Source organism: Drosophila suzukii, unplaced genomic scaffold, assembly GCF_043229965.1.
Source record: "Drosophila suzukii unplaced genomic scaffold, CBGP_Dsuzu_IsoJpt1.0 scf_7, whole genome shotgun sequence".
Classification (NCBI taxonomy): domain Eukaryota; kingdom Metazoa; phylum Arthropoda; class Insecta; order Diptera; family Drosophilidae; genus Drosophila; species Drosophila suzukii.
Window position 1 is genome coordinate 2,338,109 of NW_027255939.1, and position 23,153 is coordinate 2,361,261.

Sequence of the window (23,153 nt, forward strand, 5' to 3'; positions counted from 1 at the left end):
CTTTAAACTAAGATCAATGCATAACATCTTAAACTTAATGTGGCACTCACCTGACTTTATTATATTAACTAGCTAGCCGAAAATAACAGAGAGACGCAAAATAAATAATGGCTCGGACGAAATTTGTCTCTGAGAGCGCCGAGTGCAGGCAGATTAGAGGACAATGAAAGAGAGGGAACCTCCGAATATCTGCCTCTCTTTGTTACACGATCGTTTTCGTAGGCTGACGTCAACAGCGGCACAGAGTTTTAGGCACAAAAAAAAAAAACAAAAAGCTCTTGCCTTGAGCAATGTCACCGCGTCCCTACTGCAGAACTGAAGGCAATAATAATGAAAATAAATAGTTCGAAAAATTAAATATGCAAGGAATTTCAATCGAATATAACAAGACAAACGGAGTCCAAATCCTTTCATAGCACATTGCGTAGATGGCAACAGCAGTATTCCTGATAAGAGATACAATTAAGGATTCAGCCAGCTAAATTTGTTATCCCAAAAATTGGCTTCAACGTTGGAGATACAAGCTATGCAGTCGGTTATCCAGGTCAGTGGAATAGAAAACTGTTCAGGCACACTGTCCGGCGAATCTGGATCGGCCCCGCTATCCAGTTGCACCGCTCTACCGCTCTCTCGCGCTCCCGCTCTCCTGCGCTGTTCCTAGCTCCCTCCATGAAGTCTCCGTTGCGCTTTGGAGCGCAGAGCGAAGCTTAGACTTAGTTAGTTCGATTCTGGAGTTAAAACTGAATAAACCGCGGTCGTACCCCCGCCTACTTTTCAAGTTAACTTTTGTGCGTACATTCTTTTCGATCAAGGGACAAATACGCGTTTCGAGTGGTTTCTCCCCTACAGCTTCCGCCGCACCAGCAGCAAACCGCACCAGCAGCAAACCGCCGAAGCCCAGCGCAGCAGCCCGCCGACGCCGCCAGCTTCCCGTCGTCGCCTCCCACGCCATTCCAGCAGGGCCACCACGGTACCCCGCTACCACCCGGCGTACATTTTGATCCTTCGAGCCGGATAAGATAAGTAAAGCTTTTCGTCTTATTAATTGCCGGTCTGCAGTCAGCCACTCGAAAATATAATTCGTTTGACTTTCTGTACGATTTGTCCAAAATCCTAGTCCGATTAAATCCGACAACGGCAATGAAAATTACTTCGCCATTTTTTTCTTCGATTTTCCTTTTGCTACGTGCGGCCATATTGCCAATTTTTTCCGACTCCTTTTTTTAATTGCATTTGGCCGCTCATCCATACTTACATACACATATACAAAATCGAGAAAAAATTCCAAGCTTAGAAAAAATATTGTGCAAATATAAGCCAAGCATACAGTGAGAATTATTAAATTTCTAGTGTTCTGCCAATTCAGGCCCCCAAAACATTTCAAGATTTTTCTCTCTGTATATCCGCAGCCGCTAAAATACTTGCACATATTTTTTCGTTTTTCCAAATACAGTCCACACACAATAAATCGAAAATTTCCACAACAACACATACCCCGCCGGCAAAAATTATTTAATAAATTCAAAACCGGCGAAAATTACATACATGCGAATATCTACATGCATACAAATATCTACATACATATAAATATCTACATCCATACAAATATCTACATACATACAAATATCTATATATATACCAATAAATACATACATACAAATATCTACATACAGTCACATATCATTTTTAACTCCACCATCCCGTTCCGACTAATTCAAGTTTTGCGTCGGCCACCCGGTCAAAAATAATAAAATAAAAAATTACACCAACCGACGTGAAAATTTTTTGGTCATTGTGTTTTATTTACCATCAAACTTTTTAGTATTTTTTTCGGTATTTGGTATTTACTCCGTAAAATTTATTTTATTTAAGCGAGAAAAATACCAGCACTCCACCGGATTTATAGCACCCTCCGTCCACCATTTTTTTTGGTATATTTTTAGTATTTTTCCCTCGGAATATTAAATCAAATTAAAGCAATACTCCAATATTAAATAATCAACCGATCGCATCCTCCGGCCAACAGCTTATTGGCATAATTTGGTATTTTTCTTCATTCAGAAGGTTAAATAAAGGCGAAATATTACAATTACTTCACCGGGGACTTATCACATATTTGGTATTTTTCCCCCTCAATTTATTTCAAACGCCAAAAAATACCAGCACTAAAAAAAACAAATATATACCAAACTTGATCCCAATTACAATATACATATACCAAAAAGGTTAAATATTATAGTATTATTTCTCCACGGAAAGTAACCAGGTCGGTACTTGCTTCCCATTTCTATTTCTCCGATCCACTACTTTTTTTGTCGACACCTCGTTCCACTGTTCCAGAAGTGAGCCATGTTTCCTATTTATCCGACATAAACAAAGGCGAGCAGATTCTGACCCAAAAAAAAATGTCATTTCTCTTTAAATGTCCACTGGAAGTCGTCTATTCCATCTGCAGTAGTCCCAGGCATATCCGTAGATCCGCCCACACCCGAACTAACCGTCAAGACCTCGTCGCCCCGAAAAAGGGTCACCCGTGCAAACGTCAAAATGGCACTAACACCTTCCCAAATCGCTCTAAGCATATTTACTGAGGTCTCAGATCGGCTGAGTGAGTTTGAATCCAGAGCAAACACTCCTTCGCAGATACCTTCTACTCTGTCCATGCTGAACATCCGCCGCGAAGAAATACGCGCGCTATGGGACCGCATCAAGGCAGAATACGATGAATGCACCGGGTGCATAGCAGAACGGGGGACAGAGTGCAGCTGATAGTTTGCCAGTTCTCAAGGCTAAATACGGCTACTGCTATTCCGTTTACGAGAGATGTGGGGCTCAGATCGCGGATATGATAGCCCAGGCTCCCCAAGTTCAAGCTGTTCCTACCCAGACTTACATTTCCTCTGGATGTCGGCTGCCTCCGTGCAATACCGAGATTTTCACCGGAGATTATCTGCGGTGGCCGACCTTCAGGGATTTGTTTATGGCCATTTATATAAACAACCCAAGGCTGACACCAGTCGAAAAATTGTTTCACCTAAATGCCAAAACAAGCGGCGATGCACACAAGATAGTGTCGAACTCCCCCCTTACTAACGACGGCTTTCGCTCAGCTTGGGCTAACCTAACTGAGTGTTTCGAAAACAAGCGGTTGTTAGTAAATAGCCAATTAAAAATACTTTTCAATGTGCAGTCCGTTAATCAGGAATCTGGGTCAGCTATCCGTGAACTTCAACGTACCATCCAGGGTTGCCTTACGGCTTTAGAAATGTCCGGAATTGAAACCGAAAATTGGGATTGTCATCGTCATCGGACCTTAGAAGCCATACACAACGTACGGCCGTCAGGCTCGAGTCAATCTCTGCCAAAAACATCCGCCCCCACTGCAGCGCCTCGAAGAATAAATTCTTACGAGACAAGGGTAGCACCCAAGCCAAAAGGATGTGACCTTTGTAAGAAGGAAAACCATCCTGTCCGCACATGTGCACGGTTCCTCCGGATGACGGTCGACGAGCGGTCGGCATATATAAAGAGGAAGCAGCTGTGTCTGAACTGCTTCGCACGAGGGTATCAGCTGCGTGATTGTGAAAGCACTCATAGCTGCTTAACGTGCCGCGGCCGCCATCACACCTTACTACACAGAGGCAACTCCTCCCAATCGCCTTCGAATCCCGCCTCAAGACCCAGATCAAGACCAAGTTCACCAGTAGCCACCGCTTCCCGGTCCACGGACTCTACAGTCAAAAATTACTTCGCGACGGGGTATAGATCCGTCTTGCTGGGCACCGCCATAATTGACATATGTCACCTGGGGTTGAATTTTAAAGCTCGTGCCTTGATAGATTCAGGATCAGAGGCAACCTTTATTTCTGAGCGGCTTTTCAAACTAATTAAGTTGCCTCATCAGGTAATCCAAGCCCAAGTATCAGGCTTAAACCAGACAGTATCCGCTGAATCCAAAAAGCTCTGTCAGTTTACCATCCGTTCTCCAACGAGGCCTGGCTTGCAAATAAACACGACGGCCTATGTTCCTCCTCAATTAGCTGGAAACCTTCCATCTTGTCTGATTCCGCAACAGTTTCTACGGGATCTTCCCGAACTGTCACTAGCGGATCCAAAGTTCTACGAGAGCGCACAGATAGATAGTCTGGTCGGGGCCGACATACTGCCATCCATTCTCCTAAGCGGCACCCGGCCAAACATTTGTGGCTCTCTCCTCGGTCAAGAAATCATTTTCGGGTGGATCCTAACAGGTCCCGTTCCTGCTCCAAGGGAAAATCAGATTTCCGTTTTTTCCACACGAATCTCCCACACAGTTGACACGTCCCTGGATAGGCTTCTCACCAAATTTTGGGAGGATCTGCCAGTAAAAGGCAAAATCTTCCGATTTGACATGTGAGGAAAATTTTCTCCGAACGACTACGAGAGACGATAACGGCAGGTATGTCGTAAGTCTTCCGTTTCGTGATCCCCAAAACGTAAAATCCGCCCTCGGTCACTCCAGATCCTCCGCGATGTCGAAGTTCCTAAGAACCGAGCAACGCCTAAAGAGGGACAGTCAGCTGAAAGCCAAATACGACTCCGTGATTTAAGAGTATCTCGACCTCAATCACATGAAAGAAGTCCGTCCTACCCATAATTAAACGTTTCAAAATATCCGGCTTACAGACAGACTTCACCAAATATAGCTCAGCTAAGGTGGAATTTGTCCAGTACAATACTGATTGTTACAAAAATTACCTGTCTCGTTGTAAGTGGGATTTCAAAAGCAATCCTAAGCTTTTCTTTTCTTTCGTCAATTCTAAACGAAAATCTAGCTGCTTCCCTCCCTCTCTCGTTCTCAATAATAAGGTAGCATCTGATGATAATGATATTTGCAACTTATTCGCAGACTTTTTTCAATCCACTTATACGAAATGCAATAATGTCATTATCAAAGATTATCCATACCCGCTACCTCATTTGAACTCTATCTTCAAACCAGTGATTGATGTATCTGATGTTCTTCAGAGTCTTAATACTCTCAAGCTCTCATTTTTACCGGGTCCTGATAGAATACCAAGTTTTATACTTAGGAATTGTTCATCTTATCTTGCTCTTCCCTTAACATTGATATTTAATCTGTCCTTAAGTCAATGTAGATTTCCATCCATATGGAAGGAATGCTTTATTATCCCATTGTTTAAAAAAGGGAACAAGTCTGATATCTCAAACTATCGTGGTATTGCTAAACTCAGTTCTATTCCTAAACATTTTGAAAAAATTATTACCTGTCAGTTGCAGCATCATTGCAGGTCTATTATTTCACCTTGTCAGCATGGCTTCACTAGATGTCGCTCTACTTCTACAATCCTACTTGAATTTACGTCTTTAATCACTAGAGGTTTTCTGACACATCATCAAACTGATGTGATTTATACCGATTTCTCTAAAGCTTTTGATTCAGTGAACCATAGGATTCTTATTTATAAATTGTCCCTTTTAGGTTTTCCACCCAACCTACTAGAGTGGATACTTTCCTACCTTTCTAATAGAACTCAAATGGTCTGTTTTAATAATAAAATTTCCAAAATAATTAATGTTACTTCTGGAGTGCCACAGGGTAGCCACCTGGGACCTTTACTTTTTGGCTTAATGATTAATGATCTACCTTATGTTATAAAATCGTCAACTGTTTTAATGTATGCAGATGATGTCAAGCTATGTTTGTCCATGTGTTTACCTAATTCATATAATGACCTTCAATTAGATCTTGATTGTTTGTATACGTGGTGCATGATTAACATGTTGAATTTGAACTATTCTAAATGTAACTTTATGACCTTTTATCGTAGTAGTCCATCTCTGTATTCTTATTGTATCGGAAATAACGCCGTTCTATTTGATCATAAACTTAGTTTTAAAGACCATATATCTACTATAACTAACAAAGCCAGAAGTCTCCTGGCGTTTATGAAGCGCTGGTCAAGGGAGTTTGATGATCCATACACAACAAAGCTTTTGTATGTTTCTCTTGTTCGTCCCTCAATGGAATATTGCTCGTGTATATGGTCACCTCAAATTAGCTGTTACCAAAATATGTTAGAGTCCGTTCAAAAACAATTCCTTTTATTTGCTTTGAGAGGTTTAAGCTGGGACACAGGAAGTCGATTGCCCTCTTATCATGCGAGGTTGCGCCTGCTGGACTTACCAACCCGGAACCATCGTAGGAAGTGTCATGGAGTTATGTTTTTGCATAAATTAATTAATGGTGATGTTGACTCTCCCTTCCTTCTTAGTTCCCTCAACTGGAATGTACCCTGTAGAACAGTTCGTCGTTTTCGTCCGTTGTCCCTGCCAATTTGTAGATCCAATTATGCCCTTCATGATCCTTTTCGGGTTCTTTGTGACGACTATAATGCACTGTGTCACGTCTTACTGTTTGATAGCCCTAATGCAACTAATTATGATAAACTTATGTATTTTCTATCTTCCAATAATTTGTAAATTTCTATGTTACTAGCCATTCTATGTGAGCATGTATTTTAAACTGTCTATTTTTATGTCGTCTTTTTCCATGTCCGCGATTTCGTTTACTTGCCCAAATCGGTTTAGGGCTCCGCGCGTAACAAGCATTGCTTGGTGTCGTAAGGGCCACTTGTTTGTACTGACCATAGTGCATCAACGTCCAAGAACTAATAATTCTGCCAGTTATTACCTTCCGCATCATGCCGTGCTCAAGCCGGAAAGTACAACCACCAAGTTACGTGTGGTTTTCAATGCCTCCAGCCCTTCAGAGAATGGGGTCAGTTTAAATGATATCCTTCATGCTGGCCCAGTCTTACAGTCCGATCTAACTATCCAGATCCTGAAGTGGCGATACTTCCGATACGTCTACAGTGCCGATATCGAGAAAATGTATCGGCAGATATGGGTAGATCCGAAGCATTCCCCGTTCCAGCGCATCTTATTCCGCAACAGCGAGGGGCACATTCGAGATTTCGAATTACAGACGGTAACTTTTGGATCCTGGCCATTCGAGTCCTGCAACAGCTGGCAACTGACGTGCAGCTCAGCCATCCAAGAGCGAGCAACGTCATTCGAAATCATATGTATGTAGACGATGTCCTTTCGGGAGCTGACTCCGCCGAGGACGCTAAGTTCATTGTTCGCGAGCTACAAAGTGCTCTAGATTCCGCGGGGTTTCCATTGAGAAAATAGACCTCCAACAACAAAGAAATATTAGCTCATATCCAAAGCAATCACCTTCTGACAACCGACTTCCTCGAGATCGACACTGAGAGCACAGCCAAAACTCTCGGCGTACGATGGAAGGCGACGTCCGATGAGTTCTTTTTCGTCCCACCAGATTTAGCAACGGAAATCTCCCACACGAAATGCCAAGTCCTTTCCCAAATCGCCAAGCTGTTTGATCCAGCAGGCTGGCTCGCTCCATTTCTTGTGTGTGCCAAAATCTTTATGCAAGAGATTTGGCTTCAGGATCTAGGCTGGGACGATCAACTTCCAATTGAGCTGTGCCAAAGGTGGAACAGCTTTCTCCAGAGCTATTCGGTCCTAGACCAGGTCAGAATACCCAGATGGGTTTCCTTCCGTCCAGTGTTCCGCGTAGAGCATCACGGATTCTCTGACGCCTCCCAAAAGGCATACGGTGCTGCGATCTATGTGCGTGTATAAGTGGGCCATAAGACGATGGTGCACTTGCTCACGGCCAAGACGCGTGTGGCGCCAGTCAAAACGGTGTCCCTTCCCAGGCTGGAGTTATGTGGGGCTCTCCTTTTGTCCGAGATGGCCGAAGCCATTCTTCCTAATATGCAGAGGCTGACCTCAAAATTCCATTGTTGGACCGATTCCACGATTGTGCTAGCATGGTTAGCCAAACCAGCGTGCCATTGGACTACGTTCGTTGCCAACAGGGTGACGAAGATCACCGAGTCCACTGAGGCGGCCAATTGGTCGCACGTTCAATCCGAACATAATCCAGCTGATTTGGCTAGTCAAGGAGTTCCCCTTCAAGAGCTGGTGGATAACCCGCTTTGGTGGCATGGACCCACTTGGCTGCAACGTCCACGCGATCATTGGCCCAGCCAGGGAACCGACCTGCCGGTGACTGAGATCGAAAAGCGTGCCGTTAAAGTCCATGTGGCGTCTATGCCTTCAGAAGATTTCCTAGATAGCTTTTCCAATTTAGATAGAGCTTTGCGGGTCCTCGCGTATGTCCACCGATTTGTCCAACGATGTCGAAGACAATCACCGCCTTCCGGGGTCCGTCTAGAGGCCCAGGACGTTGCCGCCGCGGAAGAACTCATGACAATTTGCACTCAGCGCAGGTATTTTTCTGAAGAATACCGCTGCTTGAGTCAGAAGCGTCCTGTACCCGCGGCAAGTTCGATTCTCTCCCTGAACCCCTTTCTAGATAAGAAAGGGGTAATCAGGGCATGAGGCCGCGTAACGGCCTCCGACAGTTTGCGGTATTATGAACGATATCCGATAATCCTGCCGTACGAATGTGCACTCTCGCGGCTTCTGGTCAAATTCACGCATCACATTACGTTACATGGTGGCAACCAGTTAGTGGTGCGTCTCACTCGGTCCAGATACTGGGTTCCGAGAATAAAGAACTTGGTGAAGGCAGTGGTTAACTCCTGCAAGGTCTGCGTTATCCACAAAAAGAGATTGCAAGTCCAGATGATGGGAAGTTTTCCGAAAGAGCGAGTGTCTTTTTCCCGTCCGTTCACGTACACAGGGATGGACTACGCCGGCCCGTTTGATATAAAAAATTATACCGGAAGAGCTTGTCTCATTACGAAAGGGTATGTGTTGGTTTTCGGTTGTTTTTCTACAAAGGCCATCCATCTAGAGCATACATCCGACTTAACGACTGAAAAGTTTCTTGCCGCTTTCGCTCGTTTCGTCTCTAGAAGAGGGTGTCCTCGCCAAGTCCAGTCCGACAATGGAAAGACCTTCGTCGGCGCCTCCACCGTGCATTCCCGAGACTTCCTGCAAACCGTTAAGGAGTATGTGACCGATGCGTATAGTCATCAGCAGCTCACCTGGCAATTCATTCCTCCTGGGGCACCACATATGGGAGGCCTATGGGAATCTGGTGTCAAGAGCTTCCGGACCTTGTTTTACAAGTCCACCGCTACACGGAAGTACACCATTGAAGAGCTGTCCACCCACCTAGCGAGAATCGAAGCTTGTCTGAATTCCAGACCGCTATCTCCCATGTCCGAGGATCCAACTGATCTCTTAGCGTTGACACCAGGGCACTTTCTTGTTGGTGGACCTCTTCTATCCATAGTGGAACCTGAATTAAGGGCGAATCCAAGTCCATTCTGAACCGTTGGCAGCACTTAAAGTCTCTCCATCAACAATTCCGCACTCGATGGAAGGATGAGTACCTTAAGGAGCTCCACAAGCGCAACAAGTGGCAAGTCCCCACAGAAAATCTGCGTGTTGGCGATCTGGTCGTCATTAAGGATGACGATTTGCCCTCAAATGAGTGGCGACTCGGAAGAATAGACTCCGTTTTTACGGGAGCCGATGGCAATGTCCGCGTAGTCGACATTCGTTCGACACGCGGCATTGTCAGACGTCCAGTGACCAAAGTGGTTCTTCTTCCAAGAGAGCCACCCAAAATTACCTCGTAACGAGCCGCGTTTCTTACACACCTTAGTCCGTAGCCATTATCCACGTCATTGTTAATAAGCCCTGTTTGTTTTTTCCTTATCCACACTCTAAATAGGAAAATGGCTCCCCGTCCACGTAGCACTCAGGCTTTGGATAGCAGACGTACGAGAGGTACTCAGTCCTACCGATGCCGAGTGTCAGAGGTTCCTAAGGCTGAGCGCAGAGAAGCGGCTGCGGGCAGTTCTTATAAACCAGTAGTGCGCGAACTGTCTCGCACACGAGCAGTCGTCTGGGAGCTGTCGTAGCGGTGCAGAACGTGCAACCGCTGCTCCACATGCACGAACTTGTTTCCCGGAAAAAGTCCGGCTCCAAGCAAAAGCCCGCTTCTCCGCAGCGTTCGCGCCCGCAATATCCGCCAACTCGCCGAACGCCTGCCCCTCCACCGCGCTCAGCATCCTCGACACCAGCTCCGTCGCTCGCCGCACTGCTCCAGCGTCATAGCGTCATGCACGAACTTGTTTCCCGGAAAAAGTCCGGCTCCAAGCAAAAGCCCGCTTCTCCGCAGCGTTCGCGCCCGCAATATCCGCCAACTCGCCGAACGCCTGCCCCTCCACCGCGCTCAGCATCCTCGACACCAGCTCCGTCGCTCGCCGCACTGCTCCAGCGTCATAGCGTCAATGTCCTCCCGACTGCTGTGGTGATCGTCGAGACCGGAGAGAAGACGTTCGACACCGCCGCACTCATCGATCCGTGCACCCCAACAAGCTCCATCGATGCATCCCTGGCCGCCGCGTTTCGTTTGCCGACAACAAACGTGGGCGATGAGAGCATATGCACGGCGACGATTCGTTCGAAGGTCGACGAGGCCGTCAAGCTGGAGGTGGTCCTCAAGATCGAGCCGAACGTGCGCATCCGCACTCCCATCCGTGCGCTCAGTGAGAGCGTCGTCCAGAAATTTAAGGAGCTACCGCTCGCGGATGAGCGTTTCCACCGGCCAGCCACTATTGCGCGGACGTCTACCCAAAGGTATACAGCCGGGCTTCCACATGGTCGACGAGGGACTGCCAGTAGCCCAGAAGACGGTGTTCGGGTGGATCGTCTCCGGCGCCTGTACGCAGGCTTGAGGCGTAGGCGACTGGCCGAAGTTCCGTCTCCTTTATTTTTTGCAACGCTAGCGATTGCAAGGGGGGCGGAATGTTCAGGCCCACTGTCCGGCGAATCTGGATCGGCCCCGCTATCCAGTTGCACCGCTCTACCGCTCTCTCGCGCTCCCGCTCTCCTGCGCTGTTCCTAGCTCCCTCCATGAAGTCTCCACTGCGCTTTGGAGCGCAGAGCGGAGCTTAGACCACCACGGTAACCCGCTACCCCCCGTCGTACAGAAACGTTGCATCAGAAATTCTTGGAGAGGTAAAGGCGACTGTAAGATCAAAAGTTACCAATTTGTAATGTCACGCGGAGTCAACGTTGGACAGCAGCAGCGTATACGACCACTCAACGAACCAGAAGCTAAACTAGGTCAACTCAAATGCAGGTGAAACCCCAACATGAGGCTTAACGTAGAAGATAATGTATGCAACCAAACTTCCGGGTTATGATAGTATTTAAGCTCTGATCAATAGCTCAATAAAGTCAGTTACAAATCTAAACACCCACAAGACTTATTACTTCCATCACCTGGAGACTCTTGTCAACTCACCCTAGCACAGTTCTACGATCGCCTGTGGTCCGGCACCGTACTACTCTAGTTACATGTGTCACGACGCAATCGTCCTGTTCTATCTAGTGTCCCCGTGCCAGCGACAAGTGTGCCAATACCCCCCCTTGTCCCGCGGCGTGACTCCAACACACTGTTGATCCCCGGTTACACGAACATTCGTTAACTCTCCCCACACAGTCCATATCGCCTGAGGTCCGGCACCGTGCTACATTCGTGTCGCGACGCGATCATACTGTAATACACAGCAGCCCCGTGCCCGCGACGAGCATTCAAACCCCTCCTCGTCCGGCGGAGTGACCCGAACCTTGTCTAGCTAACTTAGACAGGAACATTGGTGACAACTACGTGATCCTTTACCAACAAAGGATCACACTTCAGCATCCGCCTTCCACGTAGGCAATACACACGCCGGTTTGCACAGGGAAGACGTCCTTACGCAATCACCTGTCAAGCCTATCTTAAGAACCGCAGTCGGCTACTAATTACTGAATACCTGCACTATGTCGACTTCATTCATCGAGCAGACAAACCAAAACAGAATCGATTTACACAATCAACTGCTAGACGACTAAAACGAGCTGCAAGGAAAAATACAACAGCTCATTAAGAATTATGGCAAGGATTCTGCCGACCGACGCCTCCGAGAAGGCTATTATGCCGGTAGATTAGAACAACTAAGGGAGCTCTGGCAACAATTTTGTGATCTGGACGAAGAGGTCCAGCAAGCGGCATTACCCACGGGAATTGAATACTCGTCACGACTAATAGCACTTAAGGAGCTGGTCGAGAAATATCAGAAAATCTTCCTGGACAACATACCGACTGGAAACGATCCACCCAAGGCCCCCAGACGAACTTCAGCCAACATCAAGATCACAACAGGAGAGCATGTAAAAGGAGGCTCCACAATTGACACGGTAATCCGACAGTTGCAGAGAAGATGCAACGAATTGGAATCATTAACATTAGCCTCGAACGCTCCTACCGTCTAAACTTGGCACTTCCGCCAATTAGCATTCCGGAATTCAATGACGAGTATCTAGACTGGCCACGGTTCTCTCGCTCTCGGAGGTTCAGCCAACTCACCGACAGAAGACCCGTTGCTGGAAAGTGTTTTAGCCTTTTTAGAACGGCGTTCCTGCATGTTGGAAACATTGGATGCTCAACCCATGGGACATACCAAAACATTGGTATCACGAGATAACAATTGTAAAATTTTCAACATAGGCTCATACCGGCCATTATCCTGCAACATGTTTCGAAGAATGTATCCGGACAACCGTCGGCAGGCAAACGAAGATTGCAGGCTGTGCAAGCAGTTGCCCATCGCCAATGACCTGCCGTTTTTGCCGTCAACGGCATCATTCCATGTTGCTCACACATCCAGAATCCACGGCGCCGGTTGTTGCCATTGCTACCCGAGATCAACCATTGCAAGCGATGGATGCTTCAGGTTCAAATCAGCAAACCCCAATGATCAACAAGGTATCTGCGTTTTCCCTCGAACAACAGCCGAATACGTACGTGTTACTCGGCACAGCCATTGTGGCAATACAAGGGCAAACTGCAAAGCGAGAAAATTTTCGCGCAATCATCGACCTTGGCTCTCAGCTAAATCTCATGTCCAGAAGGATGGCGATCAACTTGCTCTCCCCACCTTCAGAGCATCGCAAGGTATTCAAGGAGTTGGACAACAGGAGCAGGGATCTTCGCCATGGGCACGTGTGCTGCTGTCATCGTTAAGGTCGAACTTTCAGAAGGAGATCGATGTGTTTATCTTACCACAACTGACGAAAAACCAACCTTCGGAATCCATAGATGAAGGACTTAGAATTCCGAGCACGGTAGTGTTGGCGGCCCAGAGTTCGGCCAACCCGGAAGCATAGATTTACTTCTGGGAGCCGAGGTATACTCTCGATTGATAAGACCCGGACTTATCGATTGGGGAATGATAAGCCAACTCTACAAGAAACCTCTCTTGGGTGGATTGTGTTCGGCGCAGTAAGGCGACGATCGCCAGCAGCTATAGCAGGAAATTTCATGACAGTAACATGGGAGGATCCGTTACCAGCCCTGTAAAAATTTTGGAAGCTAGATACGTTTAACACTGAGGTACCAGCAATGACAGTCCAAGAGAGGCTTTGTGAAGAACACTTTCTATCAAACGTCCAATTCTGCCCAGATCAACGACAATGGTAAGGTTGCCGTTCGCAGAAAATCCAAGGGTACTAGGAAAAACATTAGCTTTGGCTTGTTACGTACGTCCTTCCCCATACCAAGATTAACCCCGGCAAAACAACTGCCATTAGTTGAGGGTAGGGGCCGTAATGACTAACCACACTGCGATTGATAAAAGCAAAACAGCAAAAACAATTCGACAACTCATGGGTGTCGCGTGGCCAGAACAACGACCACGATCGACCTGCTCGTAACCGTAATCCAGTAAGGTGGCAAAGTGCACCAGCCGGCCATTGACTCCTAAAATAGGGGAAATGGAGAAACAGTACCCCTAGGTGGGAACACCTAGTTAATTCATCCAATATGGGGGCTAGCGAAAGCTCTAGTCCGGTATAAAAGACCCCAGCCAAATGGAGAAAGAGAGAAATTGTTCTGATCTCTCCATGACGGTGGTCTAGATGTGCAACTCCCGTCAACACAGACCACGACTGGAAGAAGGCTGGTGTCCAGAAGGATGTCTTGACGTTTTCCTAGGATCAACTTCACCCAGGAGAAAGTCCCGATAACCGGGTCTGCGATCGACCACAATCTGGAGGAAGTCAACCAGCAAAATCCGGAAGGACGAAAATAACTAGTGAACCAAGTGAATGGCCTAAGGACCCCAAGATGGGTAGCAAAACGTCTAAAGTGGCCGGCAGCACCGCCAATGTGATTAACACAGTAGAGATCGTTGACCACCAAGATGATATTCAGGATGTCAACAAGACCATGAAGCTCATCGTTGGACTACTCCTGGTTATAGTGCTCCTTAAGGTTGTAAAGATCTACAAGCGCTCTGTCCAGAGACGCCGCGACCAACATCATGCCCTGGAGAAAGTGGTGACCCACATTGGAGCATAAGCCGAGCCGATACAGTGAAGTGAAACCACCAAAAAGACAATAAAAGCAGCAAAAAGACAATAGAAACAATACAAATAATAATAAATAAATTGCACTCCAATATTATAAACAAAAAAGTGAATCGCCAAAACAATCAAAAACAATTTGCGAGTACATGCATTTCTGAATGCAAGTGTAAACAGAACCCCCAATTACATACGCTGAACAAGAAATTGGAGCTGCACCGACCAGCCCAGCCCGAGCATTGGAACTGACGTGTGCCTCAGTGGAACTCGCATACGATGCATACATACATACATATCTATACAGCGATAGAGTTATTTTTTTTGTGTAACATAATTTTTGTGTTTTGTTTTTGTAAACCGCCTTCAAGTCTTGCACGTATATATGTATATAAACCAATTATAAAATCTCCCAAAGCCCAGGATCCGGAGCGTCGAGATCTCATCGCCCAGGATTAATAAAGAGGGTAAGTTTATCGGAACACGGTTCCTTTTCTCATACATACATATATATATATATATATATCCGTGCACCATGATTACATCAGAAGCTTTAGCAAAAACAATAGACACTGATCCACAATTTAACGTAAGAATTTTATACTTGTTATCAAAAGCGACCCTACCAATAACAGTGAATGAATTGGAATACTTATATATTGAGACCTTCCGTCTAGATTTTTCTCCACTTGCCCACTGTAATAAGACCGAAAAAGCTATCATTATCTCTACCGTTCCAACGGTCATTGTTCTTTCCCGTCTGGATAAGAATTTGTTTTTGGGCAATGTTAATACTTTCCTAGTTAAGACAAAGAATTAATCTGTTAGGAATACATGTAATAATATATAATATCCACATATAATAATTGTTCCATATATATAATCATTTAGATATATTTTTTCTTTTTATACCTTTTTTTATATATAATAATTAAATGTTAATTTTTCAGCGGAGAGTATCAGCCTTGTAATTGTATGACAATTGCAAGAGCCCTCTGAGCGACGTTTGCAGTCGTGAATAGTCAGCATTTTGCTGATGTGTGCACCTTCACAGGTGGTCAAATCGATACTCTCCGCTAATACAATAATTGTCAATTAATTTAATACCTATATGAATTAACCAATACTATGTTATTCAACACCGGCACACGCCGACATAAACATTATTTAATAAATTTATAATGTGAAAAAGAATTCAAAACCATGGTGTGCTAGAACTCTAACAAAGGGGGTGTGCTGACGCGAGGAGTGAAGTAGGTCAAGAACAATGACATAACTTTCGACGGACAACCTTGACAATAGGGGATCGTATTGCGCGGCCCGCGACGATCCATTGGCACACGAATGTGTGAAGGGGAGGGAATATGGCCAACACACAGCCCGATCGTATTGCGATCAAGCGACAGCTAAGCTTGTTGGGCAGTGTGGACTGATGACTGACGAACTTGATGACTATTATTATTTTTCCGGGCACTTTTAATATTTATTCTCGTTATGTTGGAGAGGAGAGAGGCTTACCAAGATCCCACGACCCAAATACGACGTAGCTTATGCCGGCAAATGGTGCCTGAACATCGGACGCCTCTCCCTCGGCCCAAGTCCTTGTCAGGACTCGGGCACTAATATGCCCACGTAACAGAATTGGCGCCCAACGCTAGGACATTTCATATTCCTTAAGGAATTTTACCAGGGTCCACAATCTCGATGCCTGCGGTATCGGAGTGGATATACTTAGGGATGGCATAGCTTTCATCTTTATTTGCCATGAGTAATTTGACTGTTTGATAGAACAGGGAGCTTAAATAATTTTAAATATGCGCATACCTTTTTTGTCTTTAAATTAGTAACTTTAAAGTCCCCAACTTCTGTGACTGTCCGTGTTGAGAGGCCGCTCAATCAGAACTTTGTCGCAGAATAGAGGCCTTACTTTGAAATGTTTTTAACCTTAAAAATTCTCTGTTTTGATCATGGACAAATTTACCAGAACTTCCTTAAATCAAGAACTATGAGTTATCCTTTTTATAATACTATACCTACAACTAAGTGTCGACGACTACTTGTTAAAATTAATGTAAATACAATTTATAGGTGCTTTCTGGCCGACGCCACACGACGTACTACGCATTTGCCCGGTCGTTTGAATTGGTTCGAGTCCAGAAAGAGCAGGGGCGCAAGCATTACGGTAACGCATTTAGCAGTTGCGGTGCGGGTCTACTGTTCGTTTGTCGATCCAGGACAGAATGGGGGTGGGGGAACTGACAGGAAACGCAAAGCCGACGCCCTACAACGTACTAGGCATTGGTCCGGTCGTTTGCTTGGTTCGAGTCTTTGCTGTTTCCCTTGACATATTTGGGTGGTGGACGATTTTTAGTTTCTCTGGCCGACGCCCCACAACGTATTAGGCTAGTTGGTCAGGTCGTTTGCTTGGTTCGAGTCCAGAGAAATAGGAGACGGTTGTGGAGCCCGAGAATGATCGGTCAAATAACTTGTTTTCCGACGACTGGCGGGAGGGGGTTTTTGGACAGATTCCTTTCTAAACACAAATTTGAGCTGAATAGAAAGGGAAAGTAAGGGCATGATAGCTTAGCGGAACCGCGTTGTGTAGAAGCGGCTTGTTAGCCCCTAGTTAGGAAAATTTATTTGTTTTTGTTTGGGGCTTAAATATCGGACGGTTCTTGACCGAAGAGAAACTTGAGAAGCAGAGAGAAGCACCCCCAGTTTATAAACATTTTTATTGTCGACTTATTCAGCGGATACGTCGCTGACCGGGTGTTTTGAAAAGAATCACGTGAACCTTTTATACCAAAACGCAAAAAAAAACAAGTGAAGACAAATTTAAGTGCGTGTATTAATCCGCACAAAGTGACAATCTATAAAAAGAAAGCGGAGGCCTTTAAAGAAGGTCCAATCGTATAAATGAAGGGGGCCAAGAAGAAGGTCTTATTCCAACCCAGCACCGGAAGAGTGACCCGAGCAACAACGCGCGGAGACAATCACCAACCCCGCAGTGCAAGCGCGCCAAGGCTAGGAGATTCACCTGAAAGAGAGCCGTGGGAGCGCGTACAGGATCAGCCAGGACAAGTAGATACCCTGTCTGAAGAAAACAACCTGGACCAATATTCTGAAATGGAAGGAGCCGCCGGAGGGGAGAATATACCCCTAGGACCACCGAAAGGAAGATCAAGTATGCTTCCCCAATTTCAGAGGCACGAGGAGGACAACTTAGAGGCTGCCGAGCGACGTGAACAAAGATTGATGGAGCTCTTGAGGCAAAGCAATGAAATGCAGCGTGGAATGAGTGCCCAGATAGAAACGCTGAAAGCCCAGATAACAGAAATGCAGTCTCCGACAGACAGGAGACCCGAACAGAAGGGACTGCCTTCGCCGCCCCGTACTGTCCCGAATCCAACGGACAGTTTTTTGAGATACCAAGAGACCCCGCCTCTGGAACCGGTAACACAGGACATGCTCAATAGCCAGATGCACCGGCTAAGAACACCCAGGCGGTTGGACACCCCATCACACAGGCAGTTCAGAACAAACGAGAGGGAGTCGAGTCTTCAACTGCATCCAGAGATCGATCGGAACTCATCATTCCAAGGACCGCGACCAAAAGATGTCAGATTGGACAGATGGAACCTAAAGTTTGATGGAAGCGGACGCGGCATGACAGTTGAGAGTTTCCTATTCCGCGTGGACCGACTACAAGAATTGTATGACCTCAGCCGTCAACAAGTCTTTCGTGAATTCCATCTTCTGCTGGCAGGTGCAGCCACGAAATGGTATTGGCAGCTTATGGAAGACAAGGCAGAGGATTACGACTTTGACTACTACTCATTGACCCAAGAAATGAGACGGGCATTTTCCACTACCGGAAGTGACCTTATGAAAGTCAAAGAATTGATGGAACGCAAGCAAGGGCCACACGAAACCTTTAGCGATTATGTCTCGGATATGCATAACCTGCATTTCAAGCTCAAGCACAAAATCGCTGAAGATGAATTCGTGGAGCTCTTAAAGGATAACATGAACTCCCAGATGGGGAGATTACTACTAACATCCCCAATTACCTCATTAGCGGAGCTCAAAAGAGAGGGTCTCAGAGTTGATCGCTGGCTGAGAAACACAGGAAGGAACATGCGCAGCCGAGCTGCAATTAACGAAATAGAGGAATTCCAGACACTGGAGGACTTGCCGGACACAGTCACGGTGGAAGAATTCAACCGGCAGCGGAAAGATACGCGAGGGCGTTACGAGGATGGACAAGGATGCCGAGGCCCATTACACGCGCTGGTGTGTTATAAGTGTGGCAAAGGAGCAGACTTCTACAGGAAGCATCCTTCGAAGGAAGAATCCTGCCCTATCAAATTCCACGATGCCACCTGCAGGTTCTGCGAGAAAGTCGGGACGGATGCAGATGCTAACCCAGCGGCTTTTGCGCGGAGTCCGTCAGGCAAGACCGGGACAGCCGGGCGGACCAGGACCAACCCTTTCCGGTAAACACACGGAAGCCCAACCAAATCTCCCCTCATAAGAGCCTAGAACAACGAGAGAGGGAGTACGAACATGCTCGTGAACGTATCTTCAATGGCTCGGAAGATGCAGACAGCAAGACACGGACAACGCGAAAAATACTAAGATTATATGATGCCCGAGCAGACTACCGCCGGCTCAAGCAAAAGGTGGTGGACACAGTAGTGAGCGTGCAAAATGACAACCGTTTCTTTGCTAAAACGAAGGTCGATGGAGAAGAGATACTCGCATTACTGGACACAGGCGCCAGTGCGAACTGTATTGGCAGAGGAGCACACGCTTTCTTGGAAAACCGGACGCGGCCGATAAGGAAGCTAAGCGAAGAATGCGTACGCACAGCAAGCGGTGGTGAGACCCAAGTAACCGGAGCCATAACGTTACCCGTGGAATGGGAAGGAGAAACCAAGGACCTAGAGTTCTTGATAGTGCCAGGTCTGACACAACGATTTTATTTCGGAATTAATTTCTGGGATACGTTCGGCCTCACATTCCTCGGTAAAGGTAGACGCGAGGTTGCCGCCGTCGAAACAACTCCGGATTTCGACCTTATGACCGGCGACCTAGACATGAACAATACGCTCAAGCCCGAGACCGCCTATACCCCACATCAGCTTACCCCAGAACAACATTGTAAGCTGCAGCAAGTGATAGACACATACCCGTCTTGCCTAGAAAAAGGATTAGGAAAGACCAGTTTAGAGCAACATATAATTGAAGTGACCAACGAGGACTTACCAATCAAGCAGCGACATTACCCGATATCCCCATCCAAACAGAAGCTGGTGTACGCCGAGCTAGATCGCATGTTAGGTCTAGGCGTGATCGAAGAAAGCAATAGTAGCTGGAGTTCACCGGTAACACTGGTGCAAAAAGGGCCGAAAAATCGCCTCTGCCTCGATGCGCGTAAAGTAAATTCCCGGACGATCAAAGATGCGTATCCACTACCACATATCGAGGGTCTGTTGAGTCGACTACAGGAAACGTATTACATTTCCGCAATTGATTTAAAAGACGCCTTTTGGCAAATACCTCTCGAAACCAAAAGCAGAGAGAAAACCGCGTTTACAGTGCCCGGCAGGCCACTGTATCAGTTTACAGTCATGCCGTTCGGCTTGTGCAATGCCGCGCAGCTAATGTGCCGACTAATGGATAAAGTTATACCAGCGGCGCTACGCGAGAATGTATTTGTGTATCTGGATGACTTACTGGTCTGTTCACCTACATTTGAAGCCCACATGGATATGTTGAGCCAGGTCAGTGCCTGCTTACAGCGGGCAGAGCTAACGATAAATGTAGACAAAAGCAAGTTTTGCTACAGCCAGGCAAGATATTTAGGATATGTAGTTGGGGGAGGATGCATCCGAACGGATGACACGAAAATACAATCGATACAGGAATTTCCCCAGCCTAGCTCCGCCAAACAAATGCGGAGGTTCCTGGGAATGACAGGCTGGTACAGGAGGTTCATCCAAAATTACGCCCAGACAGCGGCACCGCTTCACGACTGCTTGAAGAAAGACCGCATAAAGAAATTTGAATTGTCAGAAGAGGCAATTAAGGCGTTTGAACTTTTGAAAACCAGCATGGCAACAGCACCTGTACTCGTCACCCCGGATTTTAAGAAACCATTTTCCATCCAATGTGATGCCTCGACCACTGGAGTGGGGGGAGTTTTGTTCCAAACAGATGACGAGGGCGGAGAACATCCAATCGCCTATATGTCAGCCAAATTGAACAAAGCACAGCGGAATTACAGCATAACCGAGTGGGAGTGCTATGCCGCTATCCTCAGCATTACCAAATTCCGCGCCTACGTAGATGGGATGCCCTTCAAAGTGATCACTGACCACGCTAGCCTAAAATGGCTGATGAGTCAGAAAGACTTATCAGGCAGGCTTGCGCGATGGAGTCTGAAGCTACAAGCGTTCGACTTCACCATAGAACACAGGAAAGGATCACTAAATGTAGTCCCAGATGCTCTTTCACGAGTTCATATGGACGAGCTACAGAAGGCCGGTGCGGAAGAACTGGACATACACATCAACCTCGATTCGACAGCGTTCCAGACAGCGGATTATGTCAACCTAGTGCAGGCGGTGGACGAAAATTTAGGTAAAAGTCCAGACCTTCAAACATCAGAAGGCTATGTATATAAACGGATGGGATTCTGCCTAAACGACGCTGTGGATGAAGCCCGAGCATGGAAGCTCTGGGTTCCCGCCGAGCTGCGTCCTGATTTAGTCTGGAGAGCACATCATGCCATAACCGCAGGGCATGGGGGGTTGCACAAATCACTAGCCAAATTGAGACAGTTTTACTATTGGCCAGGCATGGCTGTAGACGTCCAAAAAGTAGTGAAGGAATGCGAGGTCTGTAAGATCACCAAGACCGCCAACAAAAATGACCGGCCACCCATGGGAGAACAGCGGGTTACGGAGCGGGCTGGCCAAAGGTTGTTCATCGACTTTATGGGACCATACCCGAGGACCAAAGCTGGGAACTCGGTGATTTTCGTATGCCTAGACCATTTCTCCAAATTTGTCTGGCTACAGCCGATGAGACATGCAGTAGCTGCAGAAGTCATCAAATTCCTTGAGACCAAAATTTTCCATCAATTTGGAGTCCCCGAGTTTATACACTCGGACAACGGCAAACAGTTTGTGTCTCAAATTTTTGGCGAGCTAATGACCCGCTACGGTATTCGACACGTAAAGACTGGACCTTACTCCCCGCAAGCGAACGCGGCGGAGAGGGTTAACCGATCTGTACTCCAAATTTTGCGAGCGACAATTGCCACCGATCAGCGAAATTGGGATACCCAACTAAGTCGAATAGAGTGTGCCCTTAGGAATGGCCTACACGAATCAATAGGCATGGAACCATATTACGCACTGTTCGGCACGCGGATGGTTACCCATGGAACAGCCTACCCGATCCTACGGAAACTAGGGGGAATACAGGCAGGAGATCCACAGATAAGTCTCCCAGACAAAATGGAACTTATCCGAATCGAATTCGCTGTGTTGTACTCCAGCGTAAGGGCAAAGCGCTATATGAGCTGGGCAATGCAGTAGGGAAAAGTGTCGGGGTATTCCATGCTAAAGACCTGTATGTCGCCTAAACCTCTGAACGTAATCCGACGACTCCAAAAGGCGACAAACTCAGAACTGCGAGATTGCACTACTTGATAGAAGCTCCCGATCACATGATGGGTAGAACAGACATCAGAACTGCCCCAGTTCTGCTATAAAAGCCACAACCAGGGACCGACCAGTCACCAGACATGATGCAGTCCTCCAACAGCTATAACCAAGCCATCCGAGCTGCCCGCCGGCTTCGTCGGCTACAGGCTAGGTATGGGGACCAGGCATCATATCTGGCGCTCCTCGTCGAGTGGATGAACGGGCTTTGCCATGCCATTCACTTGAACGAGGATCATATCCAGCAATGCTGGATACACCGATACCAGTCAGAAGATGAAGAACTGGCATCCGAAATCGAGCAAGAGATCCGGCACCGGAGCCGAGATCAGGAAGAGGACCAGAACCAGTTGCTCCGAGTCCAGGAGCAACTACAAAGGAACCAAGCACACATCGCCCGGATACAACGGGAAACATGGAGAATGAGCCGGCGCATGAACCGCGCGGTCAGGAGAATTTACATTCGAAGCCCTCAAATTGGTATCCAGGCGAGGCGAGAAGTAGCAGCCATCCTGAAAGAGCCGCTAAACTTAGATTAAAACATTGTAATTAATATAAAATGTTAAGCATATAAAAATAATACAAAAAAAAAAAAAAAACAATTCTTATACTTTTTAATATATTTTGCTTCGGGAAATGGGAAACCTTTTTATTCAACTTTTCACTTTTCAGCTGAGCAGCCCCTGGTCAAAAACCATGGTTATGGCACACTCAGCAATTTTATTCTCAGCTTTTTAGCTGTTACTCACTTCTGATTTTTATATATATATTTATATATTATTTTTCATTAAAACTACATTATATATTTTATTATGAGCCATATTTATATTTACAGGTATAAATATGTATGTATGTATGTTTCCGTGCGAGGCCGGAAAGCTTTTCTTTTTCAGCATATATAATAAAAAAATAACCAAGTACAATATTAAAACAATAAAGTAATAAGCCCGACTAGCTCATCTGAGACTGGGTTGATGTAGTGGGTCGAAGCCACAC

At 46.4% G+C, this 23,153-nt stretch overlaps 1 pseudogene; it reads left to right on the plus strand.

Annotated features, from left to right (window-relative positions):
* The first annotated feature begins 526 nt into the window (after positions 1-526).
* Positions 527-9,191, plus strand: LOC139355068 (uncharacterized; annotated as a pseudogene).
* Positions 9,192-23,153: the final 13,962 nt, after the last annotated feature.